This window comes from Palaemon carinicauda, chromosome 10, assembly GCF_036898095.1.
Source record: "Palaemon carinicauda isolate YSFRI2023 chromosome 10, ASM3689809v2, whole genome shotgun sequence".
Classification (NCBI taxonomy): Eukaryota; Metazoa; Arthropoda; class Malacostraca; order Decapoda; family Palaemonidae; genus Palaemon; species Palaemon carinicauda.
In genome coordinates this window covers 112,855,710-112,868,225 of record NC_090734.1, presented here as the reverse complement: position 1 = coordinate 112,868,225, position 12,516 = coordinate 112,855,710, and the positions used below count along the sequence as shown (strand labels likewise).

The 12,516-nt window shown below is 50.0% G+C and overlaps 1 protein-coding gene and 1 non-coding gene across 2 annotated transcripts in view; both read right to left on the bottom strand.

Annotated features, from left to right (window-relative positions):
• Positions 1 to 12,516, bottom strand: part of Pih1D1 (PIH1 domain containing 1) — a 203,722-nt gene that overhangs the window by 149,408 nt on the left and 41,798 nt on the right. The window lies entirely within an intron of this gene.
• Positions 9,969 to 10,087, bottom strand: LOC137648953 (5S ribosomal RNA). Its single transcript, XR_011045766.1, has one exon. It is a non-coding gene; the product is annotated as a 5S ribosomal RNA (ribosomal RNA).

The following is a 12,516-nucleotide window of genomic DNA, read 5'->3' as shown; positions in this document are numbered from 1 at the left end:
CAGCCTTGTGGCCATACTGTATGTAGGTCTCACGCCCTCTGCGGAGTTCAGCTGGAAGACATCGTGGTCTGGCACCCTGATAACTGTATGGTCTGTTTTGACCTCATCACCACCCTCGGATCTGATTCGGTGAGTCCCGTTGGCTATGTTGTCTTTCTAATTATTTTACCTTTTTTTGGTATACATACACTATTTAGTAAGATTTCTATGGTCTTGAAGGACCGCCGGGAATCTTCCTTTCTGTAATTCCCACTATTATTTCAGGCATCCCCGGAGCAGAAGACTGCGGCTCGGGCCACACTGAAAGTGTGGGTTGGGGGATTTGCCCGAAACGTGAAATCTAAACAGCCTTACGTCCTATCTGAAGACTACTGTGCCATGATCTACCCTAATGCCAAGTCTTCAGCCGCTGTGGCTAGGCATGTTGCGGCACCCATCATTGCCGACATTGATGCCACTATAGCGGGATTCATCGACCAGGAACAAGATCCGTTGGATGCCCCCGGAGATCTGGAAGACAATGTTGCCTCCTTGAACTTGGATGTTGAACCTATGTTGTTGGATGATCCGGATGCAGGTAGGGTGGTAAGTGAGGCAGGTGTTACCGGCGCTGAGATTCCTATCCTCAGCCCCGCTCTTTCTTCTTCATCTGATCTCTCTTCTTTCCATGGTTTTTCTGGGGACCGTGATTCGTCTCATCGATCACACCCGGTTCCCCCCAAAGATAAGTCTATATCTAGAACTTTGCCAAAAGCTCGTAAGCCCCACAAGGCTTCCCATAGTTCCAAGTCAAATACAAACCCGTCATCTAAGGCTTCCGGCTCCTCCTCTAAGTCTCACGACCCGGGAGTACAATCCGCCACTTCTGCTCCTAACCCGGGCCTTTCCGAATCAGCCATGCTTCGCATTGTGTCGGAGATGCAGTCTAAGATTGTGTCGGAAATGCAGGCCAAGATGGACACGATGTTCTCTAACATTGGTCAGAGACTTGGGGCATTAGAGCAGGGTGCTCCGGAGCGAGTTCAAAGCTCTCTCATCCCGGATGCCTCTAAGCTTCCGCCGTTTACCAAGAATAACCCTTGGCGCATGGCTCTTCATTCCCCATTCTCAGACGGGATGTTAACATTGGAAGGTCTTGGTACTCGTCCACTAGAGGACTTTGAATTCTTTCCTCCTGGTCTAGCATTTCCATTTCATGGTTATGCCAGGCTTACCAAGGAAGCTCTGGTTCGGCTGGATAAGGTCCCCAAAGAGACTGTCATTTTCCCAAAGGAACAAGCCCAATCTGTTTGGGCTAGGTTTCTGAATGATATTGGTTGCACCAATACCATGTTGACGCCTCATAAAAGTTCGTTCACAATGTTCTTAATGGACAAGAATACCGTGACTCCATGCGTCAATAAGGTTGCAGAACTGGCTTTTCAATATGCTCTGGAGGAGAAGCCCTTGCCTCCCATCCGAGAGGTAGATCCGATCTCCCTCCTTCTTCCTTCAGGTAATGAGTGTTGGGACAATGTCCATACCACCTTTACTTCTGGCAAGCTAACAGCGGACTGTGCGTCAGTAATGTTTAGTGAACGGCTTCCCCGTCTCCCGGAATCCCTTATTAAACAGGAGTATGATTCCCGCCTACGTGTTGGTCGAACTTTGAACTTGGCCACGTCTACGGAGTCGATAGCCTTAACTTATGATACTGAGAGTATCTTTAAGTCTCTTAATAAGACTACTTTGCAGTCGTTATATTTTGACTTGTATGACTTTGCTCTGGCTAAACGTAGGTGCCGCAAACACGTCCTGGCTGAGGCGACTATTAGGCACGAGCCGAATAAACTTATCCGGTCCTCTTGTTGGGGACCAAATCTTTTCCCTGAGGATCTTGTGGAGGAAGTCTTGGCAGAGGCTACTAGAGTTAATCAGAGCCTTAAAGCCCGTTGGGGTTTGACTCCTAAGCGGAAATATGATCCCGCAAGTTACCAAGCCCGGGGTAGGAAGAGGCTCCGCCCGTATACCTCCACTCAGTTCCGGCAACAGCAGAGTAGCTCGTCCGTTTTCCGGCAGCCTCTTCCTCCATCTCCTGCTGTTCCTGCACAGCCTTCCACCTCTCAGGCTCCTTCCTCGGACGACTATGTCACCGTTCTGCTCCCTAAGAGCTAGCTTCCCGGTGCCTCCACCACCTCTCCAGCCTTTAACCAATCTTATGAGGCTCAAGGCTCTTCCCAGGGTTATAATAGAGGTAGAGGCTACCACCGTGGTTCACACCAGAACAGAGGTAGAGGTAGATTCTTTCGCAAGGGAAAGAACTTCCGAGGCGGACGTGGAGGCAACTCCTCAAGCCAATACTGAGATGCAGCGGGTAGGGGGGAGGCTTTATGCCTTCCGCAACAAATGGAGGTTCAGTCCCTGGGCTTTCAGTATCATCTCCAAGGGACTGGGGTGGAGTTGGATTCAAGGACCTCCTCCACCGAACAGATTTCTTCAGCATTCCACTCCGGACCTAGTCGAATTTGTCCAGGACCTGTTACAAAAGAACGCCATACAAGAAACGAAACACCTGAAGTTTCAGGGTCGGCTGTTCAGTGTCCCGAAGAAGGATTCGGACAAGAGAAGAGTGATTCTAGACCTATCCCTTCTCAACTTGTCCATTCAATGCGACAAGTTTCGAATGCTTACCGTCTCGCAGGTGCGGACCTTACTTCCCCGTGGGGCCGTCACCACCTCTATCGATCTTACAGACGCCTATTATCACGTCCCGATAGCGAGACACTTCCGTCCGTATCTAGGCTTCCGCCTAGGAAACAAAAATTACTCCTTCAAGGTGATGCCTTTCGGGCTCAACATTGCCCCAAGGATCTTCACAAAGTTAGCAGAAGTTGCTGTTCAGGAACTCAGAAATCAAGGGATTCAAGTAGTAGCCTATCTGGACGACTGGCTCATTTGGGCAGACACCTCCCAAAATTGCCTAAAAGCCACTCACAGAGTCATCCAATACCTTCAATCTCTAGGCTTCCAGATCAACTTCAAGAAGTCCCGTCTTCTTCCGAAATCAAAGTTCCAATGGCTCGGCCTGCAATGGGATCTTATATCTCACACTCTGTGTCTTCCCAAACCCAAGAGGTTAGAGATTGCAATGAACACCAAACGCTTTCTCAAAGACAAAGTAAGTTCCAGACGACTCCAAGAGAGGATCCTAGGGTCCCTTCAATTTGCTTCAGTGACGGATCTACTTCTGAAAGCAAAATTGAAAGATATCAATCGTGTCTGGCGTTCGAGGGCGAACCGGAAGCTCCGGGACAGGAAAGTCCGCCTTCCTCCCATTCTCCGGGAAAGACTTCTACCTTGGACAAGGGCCAACAATCTGTCAAAGTCAGTTCCCCTTCGATTTCCGCCTCCGAAGTTAATCATTCACACGGACGCATCCCTATCAGGTTGGGGAGGCTATTCTCAGCTCAGGAAAGTTCAAGGTCTTTGGTCTCCCTTATTCCGCCAATTCCACATCAATGTGCTGGAGGCCATGGCAGTTCTTCTAACCCTGAAACGTCTCGCTCCATCCAAGAGACAACACCTTCGTCTGGTTCTCGACAGCGAAGTGGTGGTCCGCTGCCTCAACAGAGGCGGATCAAAATCAGGGCCTCTGAACCATGTTCTAGTAGCCATATTCTCCCTAGCAGCCTCGAACCGTTGGCATCTTTCAGCTGTCCACCTGGCGGGAGTCCGAAACGTAGTTGCAGACGCCTTGTCCCGGACCTCCCCTCTAGAATCGGAATGGTCACTCGATTTAAAGTCATTCCGGTGGATTCTCTCTCGGGTTCCGGGTCTCCAAGTGGACCTCTTCGCCACGGAGTCCAACCACAAATTGAGAGTATATGTGGCTCCCAATCTAGACCCTCAGGCCTACGCCACAGACGCCATGTCACAGAATTGGGACATCTGGGAAAGGATTTATCTCTTTCCCCCGGTGAATCTTTTACTGAAAGTCCTAGACAAACTGAGATCCTTCAAGGGACGAGTAGCCTTGGTCGCACCCAACTGGCCCAAGAGCAATTGGTACCCTCTCCTGCGAGAGTTGAGACTACATCCTCACCCGATACCCAATCCGGTTCTGTCTCAGATAGTACAAACACGCGTTGTGTACGCTTTCTCAAACATTCAGAGCGCCCTAACTTTATGGACTTCAAGAAGTTTGCGGCCATGCATGGTGCCAATATCGATCCTCAAAACACCCTGTTCCTAGAATCAGATAAACGGGATTCCACCATCCGCCAATATGATTCTGCGGTTAAAAAGTTGGCTAAATTTCTGATAGACTCAGACGTACACTGTATGAACTTGAACCTTACAGTCACTTTCTTTAGAACTTTATTAGAATCAGGTCTGGCAGCCAATACTATCACCACTATTAAATCTGCCTTGAAAAAGATCTTCCTAGTGGGTTTTAACATAGACTTAACCGACTCTTTGTTAGCTTCAATTCCGAAAGCCTGTGCCAGACTGAAACCGGTTACTCGTCCTACCCCGGTTACCTGGTTCCTTAATGATGTACTCAAATTGGCTTCTGATACCATTAACAGTTCTTGTGATTACATTCCCCTTCTCAGGAAAACACTTTTCCTGGTGAGTTTGGCTTCCGGGGCAAGAATTTCTGAACTGGCAGCTTTGTCAAGAGACCCGGGTCATATTGAGTTCCTTCCTTCGGGAGAGGTCCTTCTTTCACCTAACAAATTCTTTTTAGCTAAGAACGAAGACCCTCAGAAAAGATGGTCCTCCTGGAAAATTGTTCCCCTCACGCAAGATCCGTCTCTGTGCCCTGTTACTACTCTTAGGTCTTATTTATCCCGGACCTCCTCTAACTCCTCGGGGCCTCTATTCGTTAGAGAACAAGGCGGTACCATTACCATTAAAGGGATCAGGCAACAAATTTTGTATTTTATTAAACAAGCTAGCCCTGACTCTTTTCCTCTTGCACATGATATCAGAGCGGTTGCTACTTCGGTGAACTTTTTTCACCACATGAATTTTACGGATCTTTCCAGGTATACAGGGTGGAAGTCACCGTCAGTGTTCAAGAAACACTACCTTAAACATTTGGAAGCCCTTAAATTTCCTACAGTAGCTGCAGGGAGCGTAGTTACCCCCAGGTAACTCACATGTTAATTCCTTGTCATTTTATCTCTCCCCCTTACCTGCCTCATTTATACCCTATTTGTATTCGTTGGTTTCGCACCTGATTACTATTACTATATTTGTAAATTTTTGACTCCTGAGTATCTGTATATATCATCACTCACGGCATTATTATACCTTGCCTTTTTTGTCAATTGTTCTACCAAGTGGATTTATGTTCTTTTTAAGATACCCTTATAGCTGTTTTTGGCACTCATCTCTGATTAAAGCAACTTGTATTTCCCTTATGTTTATGTTTTTTCCTTTATTTTGCAAGTTTGGTGACATTTCTCTTGTATATATTCACTGGCCGGCACAGGTTCAAGCCCAGAAAAGGGATTTTAACGTAGGAAAAATCTATTTCTGGGCGAGGGACCTGTGCCGCCCAGTGAACCCTCCCAGCTCCTCTCCCTTGGAGTCCCCAAACTTTGGGTGCTAAGGAGTTGGGTTCTGAGCGGATGCAGAGTTGGTGGTGCCGAGTGAGGTTGAACGGCTCTCCTCTATTGGGGTCTTTGTCGTGGATGAATCTAAATAGTGCGGGACCTCTGGATTATACGCCCAATTCTATACCGACACCAATAGGTGAGCGAGCTAGTTAACCTAGCACTCCTTTACATTTTTTCTCTGGTATATTTAGCAGTAAATTACCTAAGAATAAGTGCTAATAGGAGCTTATTCACTGGGCGGCACAGGTCCCTCGCCCAGAAATAGATTTTTCCTACGTCAAAATCCCTTTATTGGATGCAGTACTACGTACGTATACATACAAAAGAATCATGGAAAAGATGCACATCCATTACATTTGTAGTACAGTAGTAGCCATCAGCAGCCTTACACCATTCTAATATGGTATGACTGCATCTGATTTGCGTTTCATGTTCGATTTAATTTATTACGTACTGTATACAGTACTGTATTATCGTATGATCACGTTCTCTTTTCGTGTTTTATTTCTTTCTGTGCTGAATTATATATCATATGTAATGCAATGAACAATCAGTAAGAGCAGATATTACTAATTACAGTATTAATGGAATTACAGGTAACGAAATATCATATTTGGGGGTCTTCAGATTTCGCGGTATTTTCGAAATTTCCGGAAAATCCGCGATATGTATATATATATATGGGTTATGGAAAAAACCCGCGAAGTAGTGAATCCGCGATGGTCGAACCGCGAAGTAGCGAGGGTTCACTGTACAATACTTATATTGTGACAAAAACCAAGTAAAAACAATATTAGACAGTACAGTACTTAGGGTGTTGTTATTATTATTATTATTATTATTATCATTATTATTTTCATCAACCCAAGTTGGAAAAGCAAGATGCTATAAGCCCAAGGGCCCCAACAGGGAAAAATAGTCAATGGGCAATGAGTTGGTGGGTTAGGAGTTAATTCACCCAACGACAGCCAGTATTCGCGGATTCTTGCCTGTCTCTGTTACCTAACCCTGCTAATAAGGAGAAAACTTCTATTATCTCTTCTATAATTTAATAGAAAGGGATTACTGTATAAATATATTTGTTCTACTTCAAATTATGTATCAAATAGAAAGGGATTATAAATATATTTGTTCTACTTCAAATTATGTATCAAACTAAAAGTTACACAAGAGAATAATGATAGTGGATTATTTTTAAGCAAAAAAAAGCAAAAAACTTTTTTAAAAACCAGAGTGGGTTTTTTAGATTAAAAAACCTGGGCGGTGGGGAGGGGGGCAAGCAAGTAGGTACCCAGGTATCTACCCATGCCTAAATAGGACAAGGAAGGGTATTCTTACTAGTCGCATCTCCAAAATCATCTGAACGATGATACGGATAAAATTTCAAGTTTGGGTGATTCCCTATAACCTTCTTTTCTCAAAGCAAGTTCAGGACTGTTCAATTGATTAATATGACAAATTCGGAGATAATTTGTATTTTTCCTAACCATACAAACCTTAGCTATTTACATTGGGTTTACCTTTCGGCGTAGCTGAAATGACGAGCCATTAGAATTTAACGAGGGTGTATTACCCCCCGCGCTAGTTAGCAGGGGGGTAGGGGAGTGGTAGCTAGCTACCCCTCCCCCCCTCACACACGGGTGAACTGCTTCACTTCACTTAGAGGTAGGACTTGCCTTGGGGGACAGGGCTGGCAGGCAAACATGTGTAAATAGCTGAGGTTTGTATGGTTAGGAAAAATACAAATTATCTCCGAGTTTGTCATTTGTTCCGTAACCGAAATACAAACCACGCTATTTACATTGGGTGACTTACCCCTTAGGAAGGGTGGAAAGTCCCCAGCCATACTGGCTTTGGCTTTACCCGGGGACTCAGAATCCGAGTGAGTCGCACTCGAGAAAAGGAGTCCCTGCACCTCACAAGTTCCTTGCTCCGCAAGGAGACGTGTGGCCTACATAAGCTTGTGTGTGAAGGAAGAAAGTGTGACCCGTCCTAGGCAGTTGACCTGGAGTTCCAGAAGGAACTCTGGGTTAGGACGTTCCCAATACCACCTCGTCAGGGTATGGGGGACGCGACAGTATTGACTCAATACTCGGAACACAAGGAAGCATGGTTTACCTGCAGAGGTTTGAGGTCAGCTATGCAGAGACCAGGATGCTGCTTCCCCAGTAGAGGGGACGATGAAGAAAGAAGTAAGGGCCAGACATACTTCTTTCGTTCATGCAGACTAAAACCTGATAACAATGCCCTCAACCTTCTGCTACCTGTCCAAAAAGAAGCCTGAGGTTAGACCAGCTGTTGTGTAGCCACCACAGAGCGATGGGAACGTATCGATACTCCTGTGGGTCACGTCCTGCAGGAAGCGGGCTGCGAAGGTCATTAGATGCTTCCAGACTCCAGCTTGTAGCACCTGCGTCACAGAGTAGTTCTACTCAAAGGCGAGGGACGTTACGATGTATCCGACATCATGCTGTAGGGCGACGTGACGGGGGAGGGTCTGGATTCAGGTCGGGATGAATGTCCTTGAGTCTGAGGTGAAGAGGTATACTGGTGACTCTCCCCTGTGTCCTTCCTGTGCTCCCAACCCGGCTGCACGTGAGGACAAACTGCAGCTGTTTTCAAAGATAACCCCTCGATTCCTTTACTGGCAAGAAGGAGAAGGTTTGGGTCATCTGATACAGAATGGAGACTAGAAATCTTGAAGGAGTTGGACCGAAGGCCCGGGACCCCAAGATTCTGAGTCTAGCAAACAACTCAGGAGCGAACCTGAATGTTGCCTTCCCATATTCTCTTGAAAGGGCGGAGTCGTACGAGACCAAGAAGATTGTTTACACACTGGCCGAGGCCAGAGTGAGCAGGAGCACCGTCCCCAAGACGGAATACGATCAGAGGCCCGACGTAATGGTTCTTGAGAAGATCTCTTAAGGGACTAACGAGTCCGAACCATGCTCCATGGAGGAGGTCTCACTCCGACAGGGGGCAGGGACGTTCGCAGCTTCGCATGAGCGAAGAAAGGTCCAGCGGGAAGGGAAAAGTCTATTCCTTTCAGCCTGAAGGCCAGGGAAAGGCTGAGCGAAAGGCTTCGCTGCCGAGAGCAGAAAAGAGTTTCCTCCTGCCGAAAAGCAATAACTCCGTAACAGCTGGAGAAGAGGCCTCGAGGGAAGAGGTATCTCTCCCACGACACCAACCACAGAAGACTCTCCACTTCGCCTGGTAGACCCCTGCGGATGACTATTGCAGGTGACGCGACCTCCGCTCCGCGACTGTAGCGGGTTGTCTCTTTTTGAGGAGGCGGCGTAGTGTCTCCAGGCGTGAAGCCGAAGCGAAGCAACGGCTTGTGAAAGATGTTGTAGTGTGGTTGTTTGAGTAGCCTGTGCCGTGGAAGAAGCTCTCCCGGGAGTTCCGTCAGGGGAAGCAGAGGGTCCGGAAACCGTTCTGCGTATAGTCACAGTGGAGCTCTCAGGGCCACCGAAAGGTTGACAGACAACCTGGTCGTGTTGAGACCCATTCTCAACAGACAACAACGGTGGGAAGACGCAGGCGTCAATGTTGTCCCACCGTCACCGGAAAGCATCTTGCCAACGAGTCTTGGGGTCTGAGACCGGGGGGAAGAACAGCGGAAGCTTGAAGTTCCAGGCTGTCGCGATCAGGTCCCCCAGGCCAGGACTTGCTGGTTACTACAGGCCAAAGACCCCCAGGTACTCTCCATCTGCGAGGCTCTGCTCAGGTAGTCGGAGAGAACATTCCTCTGCCCGGAATGAGTGAGCCGATAGCGGTATTGAGAGGACCTCGGATCATCTCAGTATCTCTACTGCAAGATGCGAAGGTATGAAAATGCGTCCCTTGCTGGTTGGAATACGCCAGCACCATGAAGTCGTCGCGCACGGAGCGACTCGGCAGGAACTGTAGGATCTGTAGAGGGGCCAGACTACGGCCCCTAAGCCTGCCTGAATGATGGGGAGGTATCCCTCCGATCATAGGCCTGAACCGGAACATGCCCCCCCCCCCCCCCCTTTTCTTTGACGAGTCCGAGAACAGTATCAAAATGTGGGGAAAGGACGAGAATATCTACTCCCATGCAAGAGGTTCCATAGGTCAACACCCATTGCAGGTCTAAACGTTCCGCTGGTCCCATAGGGGCCAGAAAGTCCGGTTAATCGTTGCTTCGATACCACCGGAACTCGGGCCGCCTCACAGGGAACTTATCCTGAGGTGACCGTTCGGGACTTTTGACGGGACAATGAGGAAAAGAGACCCAGGAAACGTTCCAAGGTAGGGCTGAAAGCTCTGCTTGACTGAGAACAGGTACTGCGACTCTCCTCAGCCTTGCCACAGTCAACTGAAGGGAAGGCTCGGAGAAGGAGGCAACAGCATCTGGTGTTCCCAGGCGGTCACCTATCCAAGTACTGACCAGACCCAACGTTGCTTAACTTCGCTGATCGGACGAGAAGCGGTGTTTTCAACGTGGTATGGCCGTTGACTCAATATCATGGCTAGATACTCCTGATGTTGAGGCAGAAGTAGAGAACGCTCCTAGCAAATTACCATGATCCCTCACTCTTGGTAAAGACCCGGAAGCTTGGCCCGGTGTTGAAGAAGGTCAAACCCGAGCCTACCGGGGTTGACCAGACCTCCAAAAAGCGAAGGAGGCGGAAGCCTGCTCCTGAGCGGCCATGAGGAAAGCAGGGAGAGTTCTCTGGGGAAAAACCTGCGATGCCGCGGCGGGAACGCCACACCGCATCTTGAGCAGGAACACCTGTGGTCTAGGCTGAATTCCAAGAGCTTCCTGAAAGATGGATGGAATGGAAACTGGAAGTACCCGTCCTTCCGACCCAGAGCCTAAGGAGTCCTGCAGCCTCGTTACCAGTCTGATCGACTCTGCTGTTCCACGCTGGACGAAGTTTGTTCGACAAACTTGATCAGATCTGAGAGGTCGACGACGGAACTCAAGTCGCGGATGCTTTCCTACGAGAAAGGAACAACTGAAGAAGCCGGGTGGTGAAGCCGTCGACGACCCTATGGAGGACCTTCTACTAAGGCATGGATCCTTCTGCCCAGACGGGCAAAACTCTTGCCGCCCCATGGCATAGAGGTTCAGTGACACTGGATTCGCTGACAGAGACGGAGAGATGGTAAGAGCGAGGCGCGATATCCTTGGCTGGTCAAGGAGATCGTGCAGGAATCGGCATCGGGAAGCTGTTATTCGGATGAGTAACCTTAGGCATCCCCCCAGCGTGAGACCTGCCAGGGGGGGTTGCCAATCCTAGAGTTTGTGAACTCTGCCGCTCCCTCTAGGATTATGCCTCCCCGGGAAGCCCCCCGTGCTACCTGTCTCTGACAGGAGGGAACTGCTATTGTACACCTTGTCTTAGCTGCTGAAGCTAGTCCGATAACTTAGGCCGACGAGGCTGAAAGAAGAGGCGTTGGAGGCCTGCAGGGTCTGGAAGAAAGCGCCTTGGGGGATTGAAAACGGAAGTCGACTTCCTCCGCACAACAGCTGTCCATGTCTCTGTCCTTGGGTTCAAACAGGCTCTTCCCAAGGATGGAAGAGTGTCTGAGCTTGTCGACATCCACGGATGAGACACCCGAGGGGAAGCCCTCGGTCACAGCGTCTAGATGCTCCAACATCGAGGTCTAGATGCTCCAACATCGAGTTTGCCCGCAAGATCGAAACTTGGCGACGGAACGCAAAGGTGCTTGAGCCTGAGAGGAGGAAAGTACCGATGATCTTCCTGGAGCTTCCTTGTACAAACCCTCAGGTTGCAACCGAGAAGGGAAAGGACCTGGTAAGCCCCTTCCACGGGACGGAGAAGAGGAAGGGGTAAACCAGTCACTCCTTGTCCGACGGAGAAATCTCGAAAGGAAAAATTCCCTGGCACGACCCTTCCAGGGAATGACGAGGAGGAAGGGCTAACCCAGGTTCTGGAAAGAATGTTGCCCAGACCTCTCTGAAGATTCTTCCTGCTCTTGCACTTGCCATGCTCTGCGTTTACGGGGTGAAGACCGTGTTCTGGAAATACGCGTTCCAGAAGACTCGCCAGGCTGGCCGTGTTGCGAAACCCCGACGGGAATCGCGGTCGTAATCGCCCTGGTGCTCGCGTGATGGTAAATCAATGGTTCGCGTGTGGCCGAACGTGGAAGCACCAGTGCGCGGGCACGCAAGAGCGCGGACGAAAGTGCGCGAGGGAGCGCAAAAGGAGGGCGAGCGTGGTTGGAAGATCGAGAGCTGGCGGTCGGAATCCAATAGTTCACAGGCGAGTGATGACCCGTAGGCAAGCAATGGCTACTCCAGGAATCAAGCCGGCGCTCGCGCGATGGAACACCGTCGGTTCGCGCGTTGGAACCCCATCGGTTCGCGCGATGGAACACCGTCGGTTCTCGCGATGGACCACCGTCGGTTCGCGCGATGGAACACCGTCGGTTCACGCGATGGAACACCGCAGGTTCGCGCGATGGAACACCGTCGGTTCGCGCGATGGAACACCGTTGAACGTTGGAGCGCATGTGCGCGGGCGCGCGGGCCCGTGGGCGTGCGGTCGCCCGGGAACGTGGGCGTGCGGTCGCCCGGGAACGTGGGCGTGCGGTCGCGCGGGAACGTGGGCATGTGGGAGCGCGGGCGAGCGCAGACGGTCGGGAGACCAATGGCACGTAGGCGGGAGATGGCGCGTTGACGAGCGATGACGCGTCTTGGCGAGCGACGGCCCGTAGGCGAGTGAAGGCGCGTTGGCAAGCGATGGCGCGTCGGCAAGCGATAACGCGTTGGCAAGCTACGGCGTGTTGGCGAGCGGTGGTGCGTTAACAAACGCTAGCGCGCAGGCGAAGAATCGGGTGGGCGCGTAGGAGATCGCTGACGCGTAAGAGACTAGGGATGATTAGCGCACATCGCGCTAATCAGAAGGCGCGCAGGTGC